The following is a 7,871-nucleotide window of genomic DNA, read 5'->3' on the forward strand; positions in this document are numbered from 1 at the left end:
ACAGCAGGCCCTTTAGGGGTCCGTCCCTCCATGCAGCTCAGGTGCCCTCAGCATCCTTCACCAGGACCAAACTCCCATGTAATGGACAGGATGCCAGGATAATGATGGGAGACCAAGAAATAAAGGACAGAAGGTGGCCCTGAAGGATCACACAGTGTCTGCTAGGAGAGGGACATACCCCTTTCTTGGGACTTAGGAAATCTGGTTTTCAGCTCAGCTTGGTCCCTTATCTCCCCATGTGGTCCTGGGCAAGTCACTTCCCCTCCCTGGGCCTCAGTTCCCACATATGTCATATTTGGAAGTCAACAGAGATGTGGAAAGTGTTTTGGGAACCTCAGTTGAAACTTCAGAGGGTCTGGGTTCAGCCACTCTGAGTCCACATCTGCAAGGGGAAGCTGTGTCAAATGGGCGGTGGGGTGCAGTGACGGTGTAGTGACAGCATGCCTGTGCAGGTGACAGGTGGTCTAGCTGTAGCGAGCACAGAAGCAGATGGTGAGATACAGCACATCTACACCACCACTGGTACCCTTCCTTGTGAAGGTGGCAAGGGAGACACTGCAGCCAAAGGCATCCTTGCCTGGTGAGGTGGAGGTCTAATAATGACTGTGACGACAGGGTGGGGAGCCTGTCACGGTCATGGATTTAGACCCCACGGCATCATAACATACACATTGAGAGCCTGAGCTGGTGATAAAAGTCACCCCCACAACTCCATGCATCTGCAACCACTTCAACTTTCATTTTTTGTCATTCTGTCAATGAGGGCGTGTGGTTGGAACAGTCACAGAGCCAGTGGTGACAACTGTGGAGCTTCTGGCAGTTGCAGCGAGCAGCTGACCAAGGTGGAGGCAGGGAGGTAGACCAAGAGGCAGGCTTTGTGTTAGTCTGAGAGAGAACATCTTACTTCACAAAGCTGATGACAAATCAGGCATCATCGGCCAAGGATCCATCTGGGTAATTCACAACTAAACCATCAGCTAGAGCTCTGGGCTTGGGACAGAAACTCTTCCAAGAAGGAGCCAAGCCAGGACGACTCAGGAGCTTAGATGGGTAGGCTTTGATCAAAAGAACACAGGAAATGATTTGCTACTTGAGAGAAAAGCAACCCCTCCCAAGGAAGCTGTGTGAAAAATGCTTAGTCAACGTTTGCTTGGCTAATGGGGCCTGGCAAGGGAGAAACTCACCCCAAAGGACCACAGCAGAAAAAAAGAGTAGAACTCATCCATGAGGCCAATGCCCCTGACATCTGCCTGCAGGGGCGATACATGCCAGGAGGAGTGTTGAAAGAGTCAGTGAAACAATGTTCACAAAGTGCTTTAGAGAGCACAGATATATAGCGCTTATAGAGCAGGCACTCAACACCAGTAACACCGCTGAGGGCGATACTCACGGCTGGGTTAGCGATCGAGGTGGGTGCAGGTGACTCGGTCGATGAAGAGGAGCTGCTGTCAAAAGATGGCTGTTGGGTTGTTGGGGCCACTGGTGATGATGATGTTGCTGTTGGTTGTTGCATGTTGGTGGTCACAGTGGTTCTTGTGGGTGGGTTGGCAGTGGTGATGGTTGTTTTTGGTGCCAGATGGTGGTGAACACTGGTGGCTGGTTGCTTTCATCTGGAGGGTGGACCCGTGGAATAATGGCAGTTGTTAGTCACTGTTATTCAGAGTTGGGTGACTGATGTTGGTAGTGTTTGTTTGCTGTTGTTCATTTTTTACTTTGGGCGACCATCTCGGCAGTAGTGCTGATGACTGCTGGGTTCTGAAAGGGGTATTGTTGATTGTGGCTCCAATGGCAGTTGGCTATGTGTGGTTGCTATTGGCTAGTATTGTGATCATGTTGCTGTTGACTGTGGTTAGTTATGGGCTGCTGGTGCTAGTGAGGACAGGTGGATGGTGGTTGTGGGTGATGGTAGGGACATTGGTAGCAGAATCAACCATCATTTCTGTTTGATGTTGGCTGATGGTGCTGCCATTGGGGTTATCAGCAGTTTGTTTGGCTTTGGTGGTGGTTGGGGGGGTGAAGGATGCAATTTGTTGTCTTTGCGTGGTAATGGCGGAAAGGTGAGGGTAATGATGGTTGTTTCTAAAGTACAGACATGAAGTAGAGAGACCAGTGATGTGGCTGCTTGATCCAGGGACAGTGGCCATGGAAAGTCTGGGGGCCAAGAGAGAATTAAAAGGAAGTATTCTGGAAGGACAAGGGTCCCCACTTGTTGGAGAATGGTCTGGCTAGGATAAAAGGAAGCTGAGATCTCCCCCCAAAGGGAGGGGGAGACCCTGGGAGCCTTTGGCGGTAAGAATGTTGTTTGCACAATATAGGAGCACAGGGTGTGGCCCCGGAACCCCACTGAGTTGGGGGAGGAGAGGACACCAAGGCACCAAGGGCACACTAGGGGACCAAGGCAGGGGCTGGGGGTGTCTCCAGCAGCCACAGCAGCTTCACAGCTCCTCTTGGTTGGCAACCACAGCTTGCAGGACCCCAGCAAGGAAGGAAGTGGCTGTTTTGTTGCTCTCTCCAGTCTGGGGCTCTGCTCATCACCACCCAAGGAGGCCAGAGCAGTTGGGGCAAATTGCAAAAGCTCCCTCATCCAGCCCTTCCTCCTGGCCCTGTGCCCTATGCGTGTGGGACTGGCCAACTTACGGCAGCTGCTGCTGTTGCTGGTGATGGTGAGGAAAGCTAACATTTCCTCTTCACACGCTTTGCCTCATTGAATCTGCACAACTGCCCTGGGAGGTCTATGGCCCTCCATGGTCCCATTTTCCAAGTGGGAAACTGAGGCAGGGAGGTTAGGCAAGCTGTTGTATAACCCAAAAGTGGAGAGGATTTCAACTCAGTGACTCCTGAGGTCACATTTTTAACAGCCACCTTAAGCTACAACCTCCTCCTACAAATGGGAGGCCACCCAGAGGGGTGTTCAGACCCCACATGCCCTGGGCTGCCCATCCCTGCCTCATTTGGACCTGGACTTTCTGTTCCAATGAGACTAGGATCATGGTGTCCTCCACACACCCAAGGCCTTCCTGGCCCATGGCTCCTGCTGCCACCACCAATTCTGCCTGGGAAGTTCATGTTGCAAGAACTGTCTCCTACAGGAAGCCCTTACTGATCACCCCATCTCTCCTTAGTATCAACTGATGTGGACCTACAGTCTCCATTGGGCAATTCATTTCACCCGCTCAGGAAACACTGAGTTCCCCTAGGCCTGGTGCCATCTACCTGCATGCACAATAGGGGCTCAGGAAGTGTTCACTATGGGGCTCCAATGCCCCAACCCTACAGGAGCCCAACACCTTGGTGGCAAATAGCCCCACCCTCCTCTGGCACCGAGGAAGCCCCACCCCCATGCCCTCTGCCTTTGGTTGATGGGACCTCTCTGAAGAGCTGAAGTAAGAAGCTACCTTCCCCTTCCCACCCCAGCCACCTCAAGCCCCTATCTTTCACAAGAACCCCAGCAGGTTGAGTCATACTTGGTTTGTGGTCAACTGTGACCGCAACCTCTTCATTGCACCCCCACATCCCAAGGAAGGGACTTAGGAACAAACAGTTTCAATTTCACCCATGGAGACTTGAGGGCCACAGAGAGATACTCATGCCTATGGTACTTCATTCATTCATTCATCCAACGAGTATATGTTGACCAGCTCCTGTATCTGTTTTCAGAGACTGATCATTTCCACTCAGTGCTCTTGAAACACCAGCTGCCCTTCCTGAGCCGCCCCAATGCATCTGTCGTCTGTATAGGCTCATTTACTCCTCTCAGAAAATCCATGCAGGAAGTGTATTATGGAATTCATTTTACATATGGGGAAACTGAGGCTTGGAGAAGTAAAGTGACCTCCTGGGGTCACGTAATCAGTCAACTATCAAGCCAGGCCTCTCACCCAATTGACCCCATGCCAAAAGTCTTCAGTATCCTCCCACACACTACCCACTTGAGCAAAACCCTCTCTTCCTCTACTGCTAACAACCCATGGATTCTGTGATTACATGGAGCTAGGAGCAGGACATAGGGAGAGATGACAGGGGCTGAAAGAAGCAGAGGGCCACTCAGCCATATGGGGGGAGTGGGGAAGGACAAGAAGAGGAACCAAGTCCTCAGAACCAGGAAAGCCAGTCAGACACAGCCAGCCTTGCAGACTCTGACCTCAGAGAAAGGAAGTGGCTTTGAGTGTCAGCTCTGCCTGAGGGGCCCAAGAGCATGGAGACCAGGCTGACCCCAAAGGGGAAACCCTGGACAGGACTATTCTTGTTTCTGGCCCATCCTCATCTGTCCCAAAGCACCAACCCAGCACCTCTGACCCAGACCAGGCTAGGGGGACAAACAGCCTTGTTAATGCTCATCCGGGTCCCTTCCTTCCTGCTGTATGACCTTGGGGAGGATGCCTAACCTCTCCATGCCATAGTTTTCTCTTGCACAAAGTAGACCTAATCATAGTACTGACCTCAGCATATATTGAGAGAATTAAATGAGGTAATTCACAGAAAAAGCTTAGACCAGAGTCTGGCACAGAATAAGTACCCCATAGGGTGTTAACTATTATTGCTATTGTTGCCATCAGTTACCACAGCCACCACCCAAGGCCCTACCTCTTGAGGTCTTCACAGAGAGAATCCACTTCCTGCTCCCTGAAATAGCCCCCACCCACCCACGTCCCCACCCGCTGTCACTCGTGCCCCACCAGGACCAGCACACTCTGATCTCCCCATCTTGCAAACAGGAAACATGTTCCCTTGACCAGATCCCTCCCCACAATCTCTTTCCCTCCTCCCCTTCTCAGCCAGACTGTCCCAAAGCACCTTGATTCCCGTCTATGCCTCCTGACCTCCCAATCTGAGTTCTGACCCTGAGGTCGCCAACATTCTCCATGGGGTCTCTCTCAGTCTCCAGTGAGCAAGAATGCTCTTCAGTAGCCTGGGTTGCAATCAATGGCTCCAGGTTTCTCCCAACTGGCCCTTGTCACCTGCAGGCCACCCCCCTATCCTGACAGGCCCCTTGAAGCCATGAAATAAAATTCACAATGAAACACACTGACTACCATTGTGTCAAAAATAATTAATGTGATCCCCCTGGAATATGGAGGAGAAAGTCATTTATAATGAAACTCGTACATAAATATGAAAGTGCTCAGGCCAGTGGACCAACAATGCTCACTGGAGCCACCAGGTGCTCACACCTGGACACAGGCGTGTTTCAATATGCTGACAGCCCCACCACGAGCAACATGAGCTTACAAATACTGAACAATTCTTAGTAAAGTGTGAATAAATTCTGAGAAAAAAAAATTCACCTGCACAAAACAAAATCTGAAAAAATAAAATCTGAGCAAAATCTGAAAAAAGCATTCCTGAAAAATGCAATAGGTATCAACCGTGTAAAATTATATAGATTTTCCACTTATAGATAAAATTGAATTTGGTCCTAGGCTTCAATGATTGATTATAAGCAGGTCTGTCACTTACATGAACACCTTCAAGGTGGGGTGGGAAGCTGCAGACAGGATGATTATTTGAATGTAAATCTGCCACCTGTGGCCCCCTTAAAATGCCAGGCATGTCTCCATCCCTGTGACAACCAAAAATGCTCCCACAATTCCTAAAGTGGCTCCAGAGGCAATATGGCCCTGCTGAGAACTCTCCAAGCCATGGACATTCAAATCCAAATTCCTTTGCTTGGCATTAAAGGCCCTTCAGGACCTTGCCCCCCTCCATTCATTCACGCACTCACTCATTCCTTCACTCACTCATTCAAAGAAGCCCTGATAACCTGTTGAGCCAGGCATGGCATGAGCGCCTTAGCTCAGGAGCTCCCACACCAGTTAGGCTAATGTGCGGGACGTCCAAAATGTGTGTGGGTGCCCTGACCAGCGTGGCCCAGTGGTTAGAGCATCAGCCAGAGCACTGAAGGGTCGCAGGCTCAATTCCTGGTCAAGGGCATGTACCTGGGTTGCAGGTTCAATCTCCAGCCCCAGTTGGAACATGTGTGGCAGGCATGTGTGGGAGGCAACCAATTGATGTGTCTCTCTCTTACATCAATGTTTCTCTTTCTGTCTCCTCTCTCTTCCCCTTTCCCCCCTTCTCCCCTTCTTTCCATTGTCAGAACATCAATGGAAAAAATATCTGCGGGTGAGGATTTTTTAAAAATTGTGTATGGGGCTATGGTGAGGGAAGCCCAATGGGCTGTGGGGAGGGAGCACCTGACCTGGCCTGGGTTCAGGGAGGTCTTCTTGGAGGAGGTATCCCCTGAGCCAAGTCTTAAAGGATGAATTGGCTTTCGCCAGGCAGGAAGGGTGTTCTGAGCAGAGGACTCAACATCTGCAAAGGCTTAGAGGCAACTCCATAAAGAATTGAAAGAATTATTCCCGAAGGCCTAAATTACTAGCACATAGTAGGTACTCAAGATTGCTTTGTAGAGTAGATGAATGGGACAATGATGGGGAACCACAGACAGGAGAAAAACCACAGAGAGAAGAGATCAGATCTGCCATATGAGAAACCCACTCTGACTACTCAGGCTGGAAGCAGTTTGAGGGGTTTGAGCCCTGACTCCCTCCACACTCCCTCCTCTGTGGTCTGTCTCAGCCTCAGTCACATATCTCTGTACCTCTGCCTGGGTGGTTCACTCTGCCTGGTGTACCCTCTTCCTGCTCGTGATCAAAACCCTTCTCAACTTTCAAGTCCCAGCTCAAACACGCTGTGGGTCCCAGCCACTTGCAGGTGTAGACGCAAGAGCTTGGTCTTTGCTGTCTGATGGACCCAGACTCAAACCCCACACCCTTGAAAACAATTTAGCTGTGTTCCAAGTCAAGTGTCAAGCCACTCACTTCCCAAGCCTCAGTTCCCTCTCCACCTACACCCCGCTGAGTTGCTATAAACATTGTTGGTAATATTGGTGACATCCCCTGTCCAGTTTCACAAACATAGTAGGTGCTTAGTGAATGTTAATTCTGTCATGTACCCCTCTGCCTGGGCCCATCCTCACAACCACTCAGGCTGGGGAAGAGCATCAGCTACCCACTCCACTTTGCTCCCCAGAGCAGTTCATCCTCACATCAACCCTGGGAAGTGAGCCATTTCTCCCATGTTATAGATGAGGCCACAGAGGCCAGCAGTTAGGTCACCTGGCCAGGATCAGAGTCTAGATCTGCCCACACCAAAAGTGGAACATGTTTAATGTCTGTGGGCATTCCTTGACAAATTCCCCTCCGACTGTCAGTGTGTCCAGATTCTGGCCACACACCTCCCCCTGCTCAGGAACTTTCTGTGGCTCCCCAGTACCCCCAGGAGAAGCTGGCTTCTCATTCACTTCTGCCCTACAGTTGTCTACACTCACCCTCCTGCTTGACCCCTGCCTGTTTCCATTCCCTGAAATCTGTCCAGCAAATGCTGATAATTTTTGAAGACTCAACTTTAGTTCTCAGCATCCTATGCCCTTGGGGTCTTCCTCTGAAATTGGGTTTCTTTCTTCGCCCTGTCCCTTGTACATTCGATAGGTCCTCCTTGCTGGGACTGAGAAAGGACTTAGTCCTAGTTTCAGCCCCCCAGGAGCCCTGGCCTGGGGTAAGGGCTTCCTGGAGGAGGGACATGTTATCAGAGCATGAGTGTGCCAGACAGGGGAGCTCCAGGCTATCATTGTCCTTCTGTCTCCCAGACTTTTCTACAGCAGGGGTGTACTGAACAGAGGCAGAACGGGCCTGAGAGAGCCAGTGTGTTTAAGTGTTTAAGGCACTAGATGAATCCAGTCAGGCTAAAAGCAAAAAATATCCCAGGAAGGCTTCCTGGAGGAGGAGTTCTTGAGGAAAGCCTGTGTCTGAGTGTCCTCCTTAGCCCCTAAGGAAGGTGTCAACTATTGAAAACTTGAAGGAGGAAATGAGAAG

Source organism: Miniopterus natalensis, chromosome 4 (assembly GCF_054644295.1).
Source record: "Miniopterus natalensis isolate mMinNat1 chromosome 4, mMinNat1.hap1, whole genome shotgun sequence".
Classification (NCBI taxonomy): domain Eukaryota; kingdom Metazoa; phylum Chordata; class Mammalia; order Chiroptera; family Miniopteridae; genus Miniopterus; species Miniopterus natalensis.